We start from the raw sequence: 17,879 nt of genomic DNA on the forward strand, positions 1-17,879 counted from the left end.
AACAATGGACTTGACCTTTTGCATCAAATCATGTCATTTTTGTAAATCCTCAGCTTTGTTTAAAAAAAAAAAAAAAAAGTGGGCCTCCCCGGTGGTGCAGTGGTTGAGCGCTGGGTTGCGAAGCTGCCCGCGGCCTCTGCAGCGCCGGTTTGATCCCCGGCTGCTCCCAGGCCACCAGAGGAGGGTCCCACATGGCGCGCAGACCTCTCCTGCCGCCCGCTGCTCCCCTCAGCAGTGTACTTCGGTCCTTCTGCCTGCTCTGCTCCCCGCTCTGGCTCTGGTGAATTCTCTCACCCTCGCGCGCTTCTGACAGTACCCAGTGCATGTATAAACAAAACAAACAAACAAACAAATAAATAAATAAAACATGCCTCTATTAAAAAAAAAAATTAAAAAAAAAAAGTTAACTGGTGCTTACCTAATGGTGCTTTATAGTTTACAACTTTGCAAAAATGTAATGTTATTTAAGTAGGATTACATTAAAACTTCTAAAAAGCTCAAGATATTGATAGAGGGAAAATGTTTGTCACATAATGGAATGATTGAGCTGCATCTAATGTTGCTTGCACAAGGGCTTGGGAAGAATGTGCGATACAGGTGAGAAAATCTGCAGAAACCCCTCACAGGCTGCCCTTGTAACTACAGTGCTGGAGGAAGCAACATTTATATTAAAATTCAACTGAGCTAGGCTGGCAGACAAAGTTATCAGTTTGTTCAAGCTTGAATTGGAATACTTTGTAACATGTTATAGCTAATTTCGTGGTAACTGTGACTTTTACTATATTCAAGTGTTTGTTGCATATTTATGTAAATAAAGCACATAGCTTTTCACCTAGTATTGTTGCTTTAATCTTTCACGTGATATGAGAACGAGCACTTTTTTCTAGGGTTGACATGCTTTAGTTTCCCCAAATGCTGAAAACACCCTTACCATACTGGAATTCCAAGGTAATGTTTGCTGTTACTTGTATTTACCGAGTGAAGGTACACCAAATACCATTTTACAATTGTAACAATGAACCACTATTTAAATAGTACAGTTTATTTAGACATATGTATTTAAAATACAGCCAGAGTAGTCTTCATAACATCAGCAGTCACTTACTCCTCTGGTGAGATTTAAAATCACAGGTACTGTATGCAGGATACTGATCAAGACGTCACCCAGAATTCTTGTCTGCAAGGGAAGAAAACCAATTCATAAACTCGTGTTTGTGTACTGAACACACAGCGAGATGAGGCGACTTCATCAGTTACTCAGCCTCAGCTAACGCTTTCAAATTACAAAAAACGCCAGAAACGGGCCAATTTAATTTTGGCCTTCCAATTCCTTAGAGCTAGCGCTTTCAGATTAACTCCAAAATACAAACAAAAGGGAACCTTTTTTTAATTTACCTTGTTTTAATTTCCATCACCCATCGGAACTCGGCGTCCTCAAAACATTTTAACAGTGTTTAGATATTTTCCCAGTAACGCCGCACCCTGCACATTTTGAAGAGGAAAGAACTGTTACTTGTGCAAGTCAGAATCTGATACCAATTAAATGGTGACAGCTTTGCCAATAAACAAGAATATGCCCTTCCATGGCTAGGAAGGTGAAAGGTTCGGAGCGGTAAAGAAAAGGAGAGCCAGGCTACATTTCTCAAAGGGAGGGAAAGTTTATTGCGCCCCAGGCGGACCTCACAGACCCAAGGCGGGGGTCAGTGGAGTCGCGCACGTAGTTAGGGGGAAGCAGGGTTTTATAGGGCGAGGAGAGGTCAGGTGGGTAGTTGGGCTCGCACGGTGGGAAAAGTTTGTAGGGCAGGTAGAGGTTCTTTGTCTGAGATGAGACTCGTAGGGGGAGGGGGGAGGCTCATTGTCTGAGTCCTCCAGGCAGGTATCCGCATTCCTGCCCCCCAGGTGGGCTTCCTGGTTGGCTCCTGCATTCCGGCCTCCTGCATGGACCTTTCAGAAGGGAGACTGCCACAGCTGACAGGTCCCAAAGACACACAACGCCGGGCGTTACTCACCAACGGGCTCCAACGGCGGCCATCAAGACGCGTTACCATACAACTATGGCGGCGCAGATGGAAGGCGGAAGGACACTCTTCCTCGGCGTTCCTGGCAGCGTGTTAGCTCACCCCGAAGGCCCGGGGCCCATCGCGCTCGCGGGCTCAGCGCCCAGGGCAGCACGTGGCCGCCGACGGCCTAACGCGTTAAATCGGCCCTGGCCGTCCCACCCAGGGCTTTTAAAAGCTGAGCGCCATCTGGCAGCCCAAGACGTCCGAGTCCTTTCCGTTTTAGCCAAGTCCAAAAAATCCTATAGCAGGTTTTTTATTTGTTTTGGCGCACAAAACGCCAAGGCGAACCACCACAGACACACGCTCCCCGGATGCAAAAGAAAGAAAAACGCCGCGCACGCACTTTTAGAGCGCTGAGGACGCTCTTTCGGGGAACGCCCCTAGACGGGCGGGGCTTATGCAAATAGTCCTCGTAGCCCCGCCTCGATAGCGCCCCTTGCGTTCACCCGCTTCTATTTCATGGCCCCGCCCATTTCTCCGCTTCTCCTCCTGGCCTCCCCTCCTCTAGCTGTGGGCCACTCCCGCGGGCTCCGTTTTCTGCGCCTGCGCCTGAACAGGGCCCAAGAAGTCTCGCGATACCAGGAAATCCCGAAGCAGCTCGCGTTAGCGGCTGGCGGAGCAAAGCGAGGAAGTTGTTGGCCGGGACGCTAGGCTGGAGCCTTTAGCCGTCACCGTTGTCACGGAAACGCCAGGTTCGGTGGTTCTAAGCGTTTTAAACTTCAGGCGGCGCAGTTTCCGTGGAACTCGCGCTGCTTTTCGCTCTTGGCGAGTGAAATGTCGGCCTCCGGCGTCTGCGCCGGAATTGCTGTTTCTGAGGCGCAGGTGTCCGCCACGCGCCCTCAGGCTTCGTCTGGTGGCTGGTTCCGGGCGAACCTTCTAGAAGCAGCTGCGCTCGGTGCTAACAGCCTCCCCGACGATGTTGTGAAGGAGGCTGAGGAGCGCGAGGCTGGCGGACGGGCGGCGGCCGCGCGTTTCCCGCGCTCACCCGAGTCAGCTGCTCATTCCGGGCCCCCCGGTTCCGAGCCCACCGCTTCCGGGCCCCCCCCCGGGTTCCGAGCCCCCCGGTTCCGGGCCCCACCCCGGCTCCGGGCTCCCCGGTTCCAAGCCCCCGGTTCCGGACCCCCTCGGTTCCGAGCCCCCCCCCCCCCCCGTTCCGAGCCCCCTGGTTCCGGCCGCCTGGCCGCGGCGCCGGGTCTCCCCTCCCCGGCTACCCCTTCTGAGGAGGCAGTTAGTGAGGTGGGGCGCGCCCGCGGGTGAAGGGGGAAGTGGTTTTAGGCCCAGGTTGTCTGTGAGGGTGCGCTCAGGCCTTTCAAATTCCGTGTTTTCCTCCGGTGTGGAGCAAAAAGAGGATCCCGGTGAGAGTTTTACTTAGCCGTGAACCTTTTGATGCCGAGAGGCTGGTGAGGGAAGGGCTGCAGTCGCCTTCGCCAGAGGTTCGCGAGGTCACCACACGCCTGGGGGGAGCGGAATGACTAACGCCAATGCTGCCAGTTTGGCTGAGAGAGGACAAGTGCAGAGGAAATTTTTTTTTAAGATTATTTATGCATACAAGAACGGGGGTACAGGCCAGATACGCGGGAGGGTGAGAGGATTCACCAGAGACAGAGCGGGGTGCAGAGCAGGCAGACTGACGAAATACACTGCTGAGGGGAGCAGCGGGCGAGAGCAGAGAGGTCTGCAGCACATGGTGTGTATCTCCCTGGCTGGCCGGGATCGAACCTGCTCTGCAGAGGCTGCAGGCGGCTTGACAGTGCTGCGCTCAACTGCCTTCGCCACCCGGGAGGCCCCAGGAAATAAGTTTTAATCGGAAAGAACCAGAACTGTTTCTAAGGCTCTCCTTTGCCCCACCCTACCCTACTGTCACTCCACCTCAGTTTACTCATCCCTCTCACTAATGGTATCATGACAAGGCTAGAATGCCAAGCCGTAGAGGGGAATTTTGCCAAGTTAGATTCATCTGGAAGCCCGCGCCATCTGTGCTGTGCCAGAGTGACGGCCAGTCCCGCAGCCTGGATCCCGCACGCGGCCCCTTCCCCAGTGCCAAGGGCTACAAGTGAGGTTGGAGGCTTCTAAACCCTTCTCTTGGCCTGTAGGCAGCCTCCTTGAGTGCACCAGACATTGGCTGAGCTCGTACCCTGTAACCTCCTTTTACCTATTTACAGCTTTAAAAAAAATTTTTTTTTAAAGATTTATTTATTTATTTATACAAGCACTGGGTACAGTCAGAAGCGCGGGAGGGTGAGAGAATTCACCAGAGCCAGAGTGGGGAACAGAGCAGGCAGACTGATGAAGTACACTGCTGAGGGGAGCAGCGGGTGCCACAGGAGAGGTTGCACACCATGTGGGACCCTTGCTGGTGGCCGAGGGTTGAACTGGTGCTGCAGAGGCTGCAGGAAGCTTTGCAGCCCAAATCTCAACCCCTGTGCCACTAGGGGAGGCCCTACCTTATTTACATCTTTAAAGACCTTGTTGACAAAGACAATCCTGGTCTGAGGTATTGAGGATTAGGTCTTTGAAATAATTTGGGGGCGGAGGTGGAGGAAAGATATATTTGGCCATCCAGCCCTAACACCAGCCACCTATACTAAACTACAGAGAATTATGGAAGGTTTTTGTTTTTAGTTTTTAAAGGTTTATTTTTCTTTATGCATGCAAGAAACTGGGGTACAGGCCAGAGATGCAGGGTGGGGTGAGAGGATTCAGCGGCGAAGAGTGGGGAACGGAACAGGCAGATTGAAATACACTGCTACCCCTAGGTTCCAAAGAGTGGGTAAAATCCCAAGGTGACCTCAGAGGAGGAGAATCAGAAATACCAGTGAACAGCAGTAAACGTTTATACGGTTGCTGTGTTAAGATTTTTTTGTAATTTTATATTTTTCCTTTTCTGTATTATAACTTGGACATAATCTAGACATATCTGAGGTGCCTGTGACCTTCATTTTCCTTTTCCAATTAACTTTCTGAAAGATCAACTTCCCTGAAATAGTATTCTGTCCATATTTAGTCACTTGCTACAGGAACTGTTACTAAGCTTTCCTCCTATTACCTGGCCACATCCCTAATCCTTTACTAGTTGAGCCCTCTGGCCCTCTAGCCCTGCCACCTGGTGTGGGCAGTGGGGGGCTGCGTGGGGTGGGGAGCGGGGTACGGGCGTGGGGAGGAGGGGCGTGCGGGGTGGGGAGCGGATGGGGAAGTGTCCGGGGAGGCCTGAGGGCGGGCGTGGGGGGAGCCCAGGCCCCTGGACAGCGCGGGGGGGCCACGGGCGAGGGGGTCTCGGGGACCCCGCTCTGGACACGGGGAGCCCCTCACCGGACCCCTTCGTGCTTCCCGGAGTTCTGGGCGTGACGCCGGCGGCGCGCGTGGTGGGTGAGGAAGCCTCCCGCGTCCCCGCCTTTCAGACGCGCGGGGCTGGACGTCTGGGTCCTGACGGGCGCCCCACGGCCCTTCCCGGGGTGTGGGGAGGGCGTCTGCATTGCATCCGATTCCCGGGTGTGCCGGGTGTGACTGGGGCATGGAGGCCGAGGGGACCCTCCGCCTGGCTGAGGCTGGCTGAGAAGTCCCGGCCTTACTGGGCGATTCCCCGGTGCGCCGGGCTGTGTCTTCCCCGGGGAACCGCGTGTTCTCCCGAGTGCTCTGCCTGCCTCCGGGCCTCGCCCAGGGCAGGTCCACGCCGTGTCAGGGGGTGTCCACGGAAACCGAGGCGGAAAACCGAGGCGGGAAGCGGGGCGCACCGAACCATTTCTGGGAGCGTCCTCGCAAAACAGTCCATCAGGGGCACCTTTCCCGTGAAACTGTGGTCAGCGGTTTTGCATGTGACTAACCATCTTCGAAAACTTTTAAGTTTCTGAACTTTGAATTTCTTGGATCATCACTTGTGTTTCGACGCAGGAGGCAGGTAGGCCGGGCGGGTGCGGGGTGTGGGAGAGGGAGGGAGGAACCCCATCCCATGGAAGTGTGAGCACAGCTGTCAGCGCGGTGACTCTCTGGGCTCCCAGGCAGTGTGGGGGGCCCTGGACAGGACACTCCGGGGCCCCGTGCAGCTGCCTCCGCCCTCTCTGCTGGACTCCATCCCCTCTCCCAGCGCCGCCTCCGGAGTCCTCGCGCATGTGAGAGAGCAGCAGGCAGTGACTCCATCTCTGGTGAGTGATGTGTTTGCATTAGCTTGTGGTGCACTTCATGGGAGTTCATGACCTGAAGTGTAAATTAGAAGCATAGCTTTCTTTTTCTTTTTATTTATTTATTTATTTATTTATGCATTTATGCATTTATTTATTTATTTATTTTAATAGAGGAATGTTTTATTTATTTATTTGTTTGTTTGTTTGTTTTCTTTATACATGCACTGGGTACAGTCAGAAGCACGGGAGGGTGAGAGAATTCACCAGAGCCAGAGGGTAGAGCAGAGCAGACAGACTGATGAAGTACACTGCTGAGGGGAGCAGCGGGCGGCAGGAGAGGTCTGTGCGCCATGCGGGACCCTCCTCCTGTGGCCGGGCAGCAGCCTGGGATCAAACCGGCGCTGCAGAGGCTGCGGGCAGCTTCGCAACCCAACACTCAACCACTGCGCCACCGGGGAGGCCCAATTTTGGTTACTTTTTTAATTGTTTAAAATCTTGGGCCTCCCTGTTGGTGCAAGGAGTTGAGAGGCAGCCTATGAAGCCATCTGCAGTCAGTGCAAGCACAGGTTCAATCCCCAGCCAGGGAGCAACCCACATGGCACAGCCGACCTCTCCTGGCTCACCCGCTGCTCCCCTCAACAGTGTTTTCGGTCTGTCTGCCTGTTCTGTTCCCTGGTCTGTCTCTGGTGAATCCTCTCGCCGCCCCCCCCCCAGACACTTCTGGCCTGTACCCCAGTTCTTGTGTGCATAAATAAATAAATCTTTCAAAAAAAACTTCCTATATTTGTTTGCATGTTTACTTTTTTTTTTTTTTAAGATTTATTTATTTATATAAGAACCGGGGTACAGGCCAGATGTGCGGGAGGGTGAGAGGATTCACCAGAGACAGTGGGGAACAGAACTGGCAGACTGATGAAATACACTGCTGAGGGGAGCAGTGGGCGAGACAGGAGAGGTCTGCCGTGCCTGTGGGATTCTCCCTGGCCCGCCAGGATCGAACCTGCACTGCAGAGGCTGCGGACAGCTTCACAGTGCAGCGCTCAACCACCTGTGCCACCAGGGAGGCCCTGCATGTTTACTTCTTTTACTTATTTTTGGCTTCCTCAGTCTGTCGTGACATGTGTGGCACTGAAAGCTTTCTGCTGAAATAGTGGTCAGTTTTCTCTTACATTCCTAATAGGTTTGCCCTACCCTTTTTACCCCTGTACCAAACCACCCTGGCCCATCCCCCTCTACCCCCTCCCTTTCTTCTCCACCCTTTCCTCCTTCCCACTGGTGGTCATCTTTGTCTTCTTTTTCCCTCATTCAAGTTGTATTCCTGCTGTATTTTGCCTGTAAATGTATTTTGGGTTTTTATATTCCACAGATGAGTGAAGCCATCTGATACATGTGTCTTTACTTTTTGACTTATTTCACTCCAGGTAATCACGGCCCGGTACATCCATTTTGTCCTCAGTGCACCACTTGCTCTTTCCTCACAGCCCTGCAGTGCTCCCCTGCGTGTGCTCCACCCTTCCTGTCCCTGCCTCTGCTGACGGGATGTAGGTTGGGCCATGAATGGGCAGTTGGGAACAGTGCTGCTCTGCTCATGGGTGTAGATAAATCTTTTTTTGTATTTGAGATTTCACTTTTCAATATATAACTTACAGAAGTATTGCTGATCATGTGGAATTTCCATTTTTATTTCCTTAAACCTCTGCACCATTAGCCACAGAGACTATACCAACTCTCATGGCCACCAACCGTGGATGAGAGCTCCTTATTCTCTGTATCCTCTCCACCGTTCTGAATTCCATTCTTCTTTTTTATTTGGGCCATTCTCAAGGAGTGAGGTGGCATCCAGTGTGGTTTTAATTTACATTTCTCTTACAGTAAGTTAAGATGAACATTCCTATTTCTGTAGGACGTTAGAATTTCCTCTCTAGAGAAGAGTTTATGTACTTCTTTTGTCCACTTTTTAAAATTTTTTTTAAAGATTTACTTATTTTTATACAAAAACTAGGGTACAGGCCAGAGGCACAAGAGGGTGAGAGAATTCACCAGAGACAGAGTGGGGAGCAGAACAGGCAGACGGACTGAAGACACTGCTGAGGGGAGCAGTGGGCGAGACAGGAGAGTCTGCTGCACCATGTGGGAATCTCCCGGGCCAGCTGGGATCGAACTGGCGCTGCAGAGGCTGTGGACAGCTTCATAGGGCTGTGCTCAACCCACTGCACCGCTGGGTAGGCCCTGTCCATTTTTTTTTATAAAGATTTATTTATTTGGGCCTCCCCAGCGGCGCATTGGGCTCAGCGCTGTGCTGTGAAGCTGTCCGCAGCCTCTGCAACGCCGGTTCTATCCCGCACGGCCAGCGAGGATCCCACGTGGTGTGCAGACCTCCCCTGTCACACCCGCTGCTCCCCTCAGCAGTGTATTTCATCAGTCTGCCTGTTCTGTTCCCGCTCTGTCTCTGGTGAATCCAGAGACTAAGTTACTTAGTCTAAGTACTAAGTTACTGAGTTACTTAGTTACTTTCCTCCCGCGAATCTGCCCTGTAGTACCCCAGTTCTTGAATAAGTAAATAAATCTTTAAAAAATAATATTAATTCAAAACTTATTCAACATCATGGAATTCATACTGGGCAGAAACCTTACAAATGTGAAGAATGTAAGAAAGCCTTTAAGCTGTAATCATGTCTGAGCATCAGAGAATTCATACTGGCCAGAAAGCTTACCAATGTGAAGTATGTGGCAAAGCCTTTAACAAGAAATCACATCTTACTTGACATCACAGAATTCATAATCGAGAGAAACCTTACAAATGTGAAGAATGTAGCAAAGCCTTTACCTCGATGTCAAGTGTTTCTGACCATTACAAAATTCATACTGGGGAAAGGTCTTATAAATGTAACAAATGTGGCAAAGCCTTTAATAATAATTCAAAACTTACTTGATATAATAGAATTCATACTGGGGAGAAACCTTATAAATGTGAAGAATGTGGGAAAACCTTTAAACAGCCATCACATCGTAGTCAACATCATAGAATTCATGCTGGGGAGAAACTTTACGGATGTGAAGAATGTGGCAAAGCCTTTACCCAGATGTCAGGTCTTACTCTGCATCACAGAATTCACATCAGAGAGAAAGGTTAAAATTGTAAAGTGAATTTTTTGACTTTAGTCTTTTTAGCCAGAAGTCCAGAAGTTTAACCAGAAGTGGCAAAGTGATTATCCAGAAGTCAAATCATCCTAAGCATCTGAGAGTGCCTACTGAGAGAAACCCATAAATGGAAAGTGATGAATGGATTGTCCAAATATATGTTTGGAAACCACCAGATTTTCATACTGGAAACTTGAAAGAAGCGAAAATAGGAGAAAGTAATATATAATGAAAATTAGATACATATTAAGTCATTACAGTGCAGTAGGAAGTTAATTACACTTGCCATACATTACCTAAAATGAGACTATGGTTATGGAGCATAAACCAAGATTAAAACACTAAATATTAGTGTAATTTAAAAGTTCAAGAGGCCTCCCTGGTGGCACAGGGGTTAAGTTGCAGCATTGTGAAGCTATCGGCAGCCACTGCAGCACAAGTTCCATCCCCATCCAGGGAGCTGACCCACATGGAGCAGCAGACCTCTCCTGTCTTGCCTGCTGCTCCCCTCAGCAGTGTATTTTTGTATATCCACCTATTCTCCTCCCCACTCTGTCTCTGGTGAATCCTCTCACCCCCCCCCCTCAGTCTTCAGGATCTTTGAAACACTCCAGTTAGGGACCTTTTCGTGGCCTTCAAACACACATTGTCTTAGGTTTGATATTTATTTATTTTTAAAGATTTGTTTTATTTATTTATACAAACACTGGGTACAGTCAGAAGCGCGGGAGGGTGAGAGAATCCACCAGAGCCAGAGCAGGGAACAGAATAGGCAGACTGACGAAATACACTGCTGAGGGGAGCAGCGGGCGGAGAGGTCTACGCGCCATGTGGGACTTTCGCTGGCGTCCGGGGATTGAACCGGCGCTACAGATGCTGTGGGTAGCTTCACAGCCCAGTGCTCAACCGATGCGCCAAATCGGTTGTATTTTGATACAGTTAGGCAGGTAGGACAGGTGGGGGAGGAGGGAGGTGGGTGGGTGAGAAAGGAATTACGTACCACACTGCTCTGTCTGTCCATCTGTTTAATTTCTTTTTAATCCTCATGTTTTATTTTTTTCCTGCTCGTTCTCTGTCCTTGGTCATGTTATATATATTGCTCAGTGTTTTCTTCTCTGATTGCTACTGTCCAGGAGCTCCCGTGTATGTGAAGACTTTATATTATTTTATACTCTGCTCAATGAATTTTCCTCTTTAGAGTAGCTTTAATGTGATTTTCAAAATCTTCAAAGGATGAATTGTAACTACTTATGACTGTTTTTACTTATGATTTCTTTTTTCTGTTGTATAGAGTTATCCTAACCCTTTGTGAATAAGGGGTAACTGAGCATCTTTGTTATTCCTTGTCTCTGTGAATCAATGTCACCTGTGCCTGTGTCAAGGATACTGAATGTTAAGGAAAAATCCTCTTAACCCTTTTTTTTTTTGGTCACAAAAAATGGAGAGTATTTGTTGAAGGTCCTAATCAATGTATATGTGAATATACATAGGATTTTGTACATAGCAATAAGAGATGATGGAATGCATGAACAGATTTCTCAAGATTGAAGTTTTCTTTTGCCCAGTGTCATCTTTTCCAGAAGTCTTTCATTGCTCTCATCAATGTTTTCTTTCTCCAGTAGTAAATATTAGTGTCTTCCAGTTGTTTTTCCTCTTCTTTCAATTCCTTTTGTTCTGGTCGAGCTATGTCATTGCCTATGGTGATGAAAATACCAGTAATATCCTGGAGATCCCCAAATTTCTATTCTCAGCTTAGAGTTTCTGATCTACAAAACACATGTTGCATGCGAAACATCCTTATCTACCAGCTGGTCATGTGGACAACATGTCATGAAAATATTTCTTCTACCTTCAGCCACCAAATTCTTACCTAGTTATTCTCTCCTTCACCCTTCCATTTTAGATGTACTGCCCGGGTCTGAATTCCTATGAGTCTATCAGGTGAGCATCTCTTACCTCTGCTTATCTCCCCCTCATTGTTTGAGCATTCTGGGTTAGGGTGTAGGTTTTGTTTAGTCTGATGTGGCAATAACAGCTTTGAGGGCACAGGAATAAAATATTGGCACAGATTTGTACATACTTTTCATTAGCATATGATCAGATAACATTTGATACTGGTGAATTCAGCTCACATGTCCCACAGTTCATGTAACCTGACTGACTTTAGTTCCAGAATACTTTTACTGTCTTTCTCATCTCCCTGCCCGGAACTCTGCCTGGCAGTGTGCTCTCTGCAGGTCAGTTACCATGGCGAGTGCTTTTTATTTTCTCATACTATGACATCTGCTGTTGTCTCATCTTGATGACAGTGTTTTTTACAAGGAAGAGATGAACGTTTGTTTTTTTAGAAGGAAGAGATAAGCGTCTTCAGTGAAGTGCATCCTGGTAGTCCACACTGTTGTTTTTTCTTCTCTTGCGGGTGTGTCTTCATCACAGCTTTCCACATAGCTCTTTAGCGCATTATTTCAGGTATATGGTTATTCTACCTGCCAACCAGGTTTTCAGCTCTTCAAGGAAAAAATTATATTCATCATGTAATTCTTAGCCTCAAAGACATTTCCAAATTCATAAGGTAAGCTATGAAAGTACTTTTAGGAGCTAATGGGTTAATCCAGAGGTAAGGCTATTTTTACTGAGAATTCTGCTCACATCATAATGTAGAGTACAAAGATGATGCCTCCTGTACAAGATCAGAGACCCACAACAGAAGATGATTTTACACTTGCTGCTGTCTGACCCAGGCTGACGGCCCTGAAATGATGATAAATGTTCCCTCACAGCGACTGGTGTCATTTTTGGATGTCTTTGTGAACTTCATCTGGGAGGAGTGGCGGGACCTGAATGATGCTCAGAGGACCCTGTATGGGATGTGATGCACAGCTCTTAACACTGCTCTTGTTTGTTTCATAGACTGAAATTTGACTTGATCAGAGATCATCACTGTTGCTCATCACAGAGCATTGTGTTAACGATCCTCTGCTGGGAGCAGAGGGCACAGCCATGGAATATGGAAGAAACCCTGAACCAGAACCTCTCAGGTCAGTCAGTGCATGCCTGGCTGGGAGGCAGAGACACCAGCAGGTATTGACCACGCTGAGCTGCTTTTCCAGTGTCCAAACCTTAGACATTTTGTCTGCGTGTATCAAAGTAATTCATTATTCCTTTTCCAAATATTGCTCTCTTGTAGATTTAATGTTGTTCTTTTTTTTTTATAATAAATTTTATTTTTATATTCCCCATACAATTTCAACCCCCCCATTTTGACCCCAATCCTTCCCCTCCCTCCACCCACCCCCCCAAAAGTGTCTCTGGTTCATAGATTTCATAGATTTTTGTTGATTTTGATTTTCACTTTCTTATAGTTATTCATTTTCCTGGTCCCTTATTTAAGTTTTCTAGATTCCTGCTATGAGTGAGACCATCCGGTATTTTTCTTTTTCTTTCTGGCTTATTTCGCTGAGCATGATCCCTTCCAGCGCCATCCATGTTGCTGCAAATTGCATGTGTTTATCTTTTTTGAATGCTGAGTAATATTCCATGGTATATATGGACCACATCTTCTTGATCCAGTCATCTATTTTTGGGCATTTGGGCTGTTTCCAAAGCTTAGCTATTGTAAATAGTGCTACTATAAACATAGGGGTGCAGGTGTTCTTTGGAATTGATGTTTCTGTGTCCTTTGGGTAAATACCTAGGAGTGGAATTGCTGGATCCTATGGAAGCTCTATGTTTAGTAGGTCCAGAAATCTCCACACAGCTCTCCATAGTGGTTGGACCAGTTTGCACTCCCGCCAACAGTGCAGAAGAGTTCCTTTTTCTCCACACCCTCGCCAACATTTGTTGTTGCTAGTTTTTTTAATATGTGCCATTCTCATTGGTGTGAGATGGTATCTCATGGTAGTTTTGATTTGCATTTCCCTGATGACAAGTGATGTTGAACATTTTTTCATATGCCTGTTGGCCATTTGCATTTCCACTTCAGAGAAGTTTCTTTTTAGCTCTTCTGCCCATTAATGTTGTTCTTTTAATGATTGTCAATATTCTTAACCAGTATGCAGTCCCTGATACTGCAGGAAATTATTCTGCCTTAGTCACATTTTCTGTATTCTCTCTAGTAATTTATTCTCGGAGACTGTTTTCTTTAGGTTATTGTTCAGGCATTTGTTTATTCTTTCAGTATGTTCATGGGGAGTTTTAGACAATGGTCAATTTTCTATGAGAGTGGATGGCAAACATGGTCACAGCAATGGCCTTTACTTTATTGAAGTTATATTCTGTGTGAAAGGACAATGAAACTAATACATGTATGAAACCACAGAGAATGTTTGACCAGGGTGAAAGAGAAAAAGCGGAGGATGTGATTTTAGAATGTGCTCCAGTGGAAGCATTGTAGAAATGAAGTCTTTTCTTGCAGAGCTCAGGGTAGATATGGTTTCACTGCTACATCGTGTATATAGTTTTATATACAGTCTGGGCTAGAGGTTGTGTATTGCTATTGAAGGTGTCATTTACCAGCTGATTAACTCCAAAGTGATAGAATGAGAGGAGGTTGACTGGAGAGTTATTTAGGACATGAATAGTGTTTTATGTTTTATTTAGGACATGAATAGTGTTTAATGCCTATGGCCCCCCTTCATGAGAAACTGAGGCAGAGAAGGACCCAGCAAATCATTCATCATGGGAAGGGATGTTCCTGACATGGTGTGGAAATCTGAGATTGTAGTTTCTAAACCATGAAGCGAATCAGGTTGGGTGCTTATACCTTGGGAGAGTGTGGACTGTATTACAGCTTCTTTTGTGGTTTTCATTGTAAAGAATGTAAAAGAATCAGTGAACCCTTGGGATTGCAGCTTAAGTAAGATAATGTCAAAACAATAATACTCGATAAAAATATGACATGTTATGAATCAAGTAGAAACACAGGTACCAAGTAGTGCAGAGAGAATACCAGGAGTGTTACTCTCTGAAGGGTGTGAAAAAAGCTGTTTATGATGGTGGACACAGGCTGCATTGTAGACCTTTTTCTTTTTGATCAGCTGGACGAAGAGATGAGGCAAAGTTTGCTGTATCTGTTACAACTCTGAGAAACATGTGATGTCATATTTAATTACGAATTAAAGAGGGTCTCTTTGGTGGTGTAGGGGTCAAGTCTTGCTGCTGTTACTGTAACAGCCTGAGTTCATATCCCAGCAGGGAGCTAACCTGGCACAGCAACCTCTCTTGTGTCCTCTGCTACTCCCTTACCACTGTATTTCAGTAATAGCTGTCCGTTCTTCTCCCCATTCTGTCTCTGGTGAATCCTCTCACCCCCGATACCTCTGATCTATACTCCAGATCTCTACCCAAGTAGATAAATAGTACTAGAACTTAAAAACATTAAAAAAAATTGATAGAAAGGGCTCTCTTTTTAAAAAATATTAATTTATGCAAGCACTGGGTACATTCAGAAGCACGGGAGGGTGAGAGAATTCACCAGAGCCAGAGAGGGGGACAGAACAGGCAGACTGAGGAAGTAGACTGCTGAGGGGAGTGGCAGGCGGCAGGCGAGGTCTGCAGGCCAGGTGGGACCCTCGCTGGCCCTCCAGGGATCGAACCAGCGCTGCAGATGCTGCGGGCAGCTTTGCAGCCCAGCGCTCAACCGCTGCGCCATCGGGGAGGCCCAAATGGCTCTTTCTTGACGTGGAGGAGAGTACATGCCTTTGAAAACACCAACATATGACTGTCGACTGTGCCAATGTAGAAATAAAAAGAAAGGAATGAAGATGTGGGATCCTTGTCTGTAACAAGACTCTTTCTTAAAGTGACTAAAAAATGACCCTGCATTACCTCCAATCAGTAGGTTTTGTAGGAAAACCGTGACATCCACAAAGCTTGAGGTTTCAATAAATACCATCACAAGTTGTACGGAATCATTGTAAGAAAGAAGGTATAGAGGCAGAGTGTTAGGTTAAAAGCTTCTGAATGAAATGGATATCTACATTTAAATGAACATGTTTACCAAATATTTATGAATTGAAGAAAAAAATATGAAATAAGTTTTACTACTTCCTTGTCAACCTGGTTTGGCATTAGAAAATCTGTTAATTCATACAGTGCGGAGAATCCATACAGTGGGGAAAGCCTATCACTGTCAGTGTAGGAAGGCTTTCTTCCACAAGTCAGGCCCCTACAAACATCAGATGGCACACACTGGCGAGCACCCCTGTGAATGTCAAGACAGTGGAAAAAATTTACCCTGTAAGTCATCCCTCACTTACCATCGCAGAATGCGCACTGGAGAGCAATCATGTGAATGACACGGCTGTAGTCAAACTTCCTTCTGGAAATCAGCCCTCACTGTACATCTGAGATGTTGCACTGCAATAAACTCTATGAATGTCCAGAGTATAGGAAAACTTTCTCCTGAAATTGGACCTCACTGACCATCAGAGAATTCTCACAGGGGAGAGACCGCATGAATGCCAAGAGTGTGGGAAATCTATCTCAGAAGTAAGTCCTTAGTGTACATCAGACAATTCACACTTCATAGCTTCTTTGCAGTGTCTAGAGTGCAGGGAATCCTCAATTTAGTCCTCTCTAGGGAACTCAAAGGAGAGCTACATTGTGAATATCCAGAATGTAGTAAAGCTTTTTGCTATAAATTCCATATCTCTGGATAGCAGAGAACTCACAGAGGAGAGAAGCCCTGTGACTGTCAGTGCTGCAGGGTCACTTTCTGCCAGAGGGAGCTCTCACGGCATCGGGGTATTCACACAGGGGAGAAACCTGTGGGGCTAGTGAGCTGGGAATACTTTATAAGGAAGTCAGACTTCAGTGATCCTAGAAATTTTAAGAGCAGTGTAACACTGGTGGAGACTGTTCACATATTTACACAGCATTTTTATGCTGTTGGGCAGACCACGTGCATTTCCCTGCCTCGTTGTCCTATGCTGAACCCAGCCCAGGAGGATGTCAGCACAAACAAGGATCATTATTTCTATTTAAACTGCACCCAAAAAGTTGTGCTTCTTCCCAGCTCTCCTTCCCTGTGCTCTGAGGGGCATCTGTTTCCCAGGTTTGCTAAAGGCACTAAAGGGGGAAGACGGTGACATGATTGAGGAAAGGGATTGATTGGGGGGAAGAGTTTCCCAAACTCTCCTGAGCTCTCTTTGTTGTTTCCTCGAAGAAGAGGTACGTGCTTTGTTGAAACTTGCCTTGTGGTGTTTCTCTTCCTGTCAGTCCATTCTAACCAGTTCGCCTTGTCAGTCTGACTTCCGTGAAAGTTACCAGGCCTTTCCCAGAATTCACACAGGAATGACGGCATTTTGTTTCCTTTTATTCTAAGTCACTCAGTGGAAAAACAGAAATAGTTTCATGTTCCAATGAAAAGAAAAGGCGACAATTACTCTATCCTAATTCCAGAGTATCCTTAAAGAATGCCCCTTAGAGGGGCGTCCCTGGTGGTGCAAGGGGTTAAGACGCAATCTAGGAAGCTATCCACAGCCACTGCAGCACAACTCGATCTCCGGCCAGAGGTGACCCACATGGTGCAGCCCTCTCCTGTCTCCCCACTGCTCCCCTCAGCAGTGTATTTAAGTCCGTCTGCCTGTTCTGCTCCCCACTCTGTCTCTGGTGAATACACACACACACACACACACACACACACACACACCCCGCACCTCTGGCTTGTACCCCAGCTCTTGTATGCATAAATAAATACATCTTTTAAAAAAATGCCCCTTAGAGGTTACTTCATGCCCAGTGGAGCTGCACTGGTCTGCTGTCCCTATTTTTGAAACCTTTGATCACAACAAAGCGCCCCTGGCCTGAGGACCTGACCTGAGGACTCTGAACATACAGAGGAGAGAGGAAAAGTCTGAAGTTTGCCCTGCGGTGGCGATGGGGAGCCATTAGACAGGAACTCTTACCTGTGCCATTTGAACCGGTCTACCTGAGAGCAGTGAACTGGACCAACACAATTTAGATGGGACCAGGTGCAGTTATACTGTGGAACCAGCAAGAAAAGAAGGAGTTTTCGGACTCCTGAGAACTGGTGATTGTGGACTTTGAGCCAGAGGACAGAATCAGCTGCATTTCCCTGCTTTCTGGCAAATGATCCGATTCCTGATAGCAGGAAATAGTCTGAGCTTGTTGACACACTTATCAGCTCTTACCATCTACCACATTTTCCTCCTAGAAAATCCTTCCCCACTCTCCACTGAGCACAGCGTAGGTTTCTAGTGACTCCTGTGCACCCTGAATCAGGACACTTTGAAATGAACATGTGACTTTTACTGTCTCCTGACCCTTGAGGGTAATGGCGCAGAGATAAAAGGTGAACAGACCGTCCATTCAAGGGAGATGGTGGGTGGGAGGCACTTAGTGCTGAGTGGTCCTGGGAACTTTGACTTGGGCGGGCTATGTCAGTTCCTCGGTTCAGTGCAGTATGCTGGGAATTACTCCTTAATGCGTGACTGTGCTCTCTGTCCCCCACTTTTTTCCCTTCCTCGAGCTGTGGTTTGGTTTTGTAGGGAAGCACACTTGACCTGTGACTAACATAGGTTTCAGCTGTGCAGGCCCA

General features: G+C 47.2%; 2 protein-coding genes, 1 long non-coding RNA gene and 1 other non-coding gene across 14 annotated transcripts in view; 2 read left to right on the top strand and 2 right to left on the bottom strand.

Annotated features, from left to right (window-relative positions):
- Nucleotides 1-17,879, bottom strand: part of LOC119253347 (zinc finger protein 420-like) — a 316,892-nt gene that overhangs the window by 129,974 nt on the left and 169,039 nt on the right. The window lies entirely within an intron of this gene.
- The window catches only part of LOC119251621 (zinc finger protein 420-like), a 365,165-nt gene that overhangs the window by 51,742 nt on the left and 295,544 nt on the right, over nucleotides 1-17,879 (top strand). The window lies entirely within an intron of this gene.
- Nucleotides 1,505-1,626, bottom strand: LOC119253629 (small nucleolar RNA SNORA24). Its single transcript, XR_005127159.1, has one exon. It is a non-coding gene; the product is annotated as a small nucleolar RNA SNORA24 (small nucleolar RNA).
- Nucleotides 5,458-12,221, top strand: LOC129146361 (uncharacterized). Its single transcript, XR_008552973.1, has 3 exons — nucleotides 5,458-5,955; nucleotides 6,142-6,199; nucleotides 11,223-12,221. It is a non-coding gene; the product is annotated as an uncharacterized LOC129146361 (long non-coding RNA).

The sequence above is a fragment of the Talpa occidentalis genome, unplaced genomic scaffold (genome assembly GCF_014898055.3).
Source record: "Talpa occidentalis isolate TD23 unplaced genomic scaffold, MPIMG_talOcc4v2.1 talOcc4.2, whole genome shotgun sequence".
In the NCBI taxonomy this organism is placed as follows: Eukaryota; Metazoa; Chordata; class Mammalia; order Eulipotyphla; family Talpidae; genus Talpa; species Talpa occidentalis.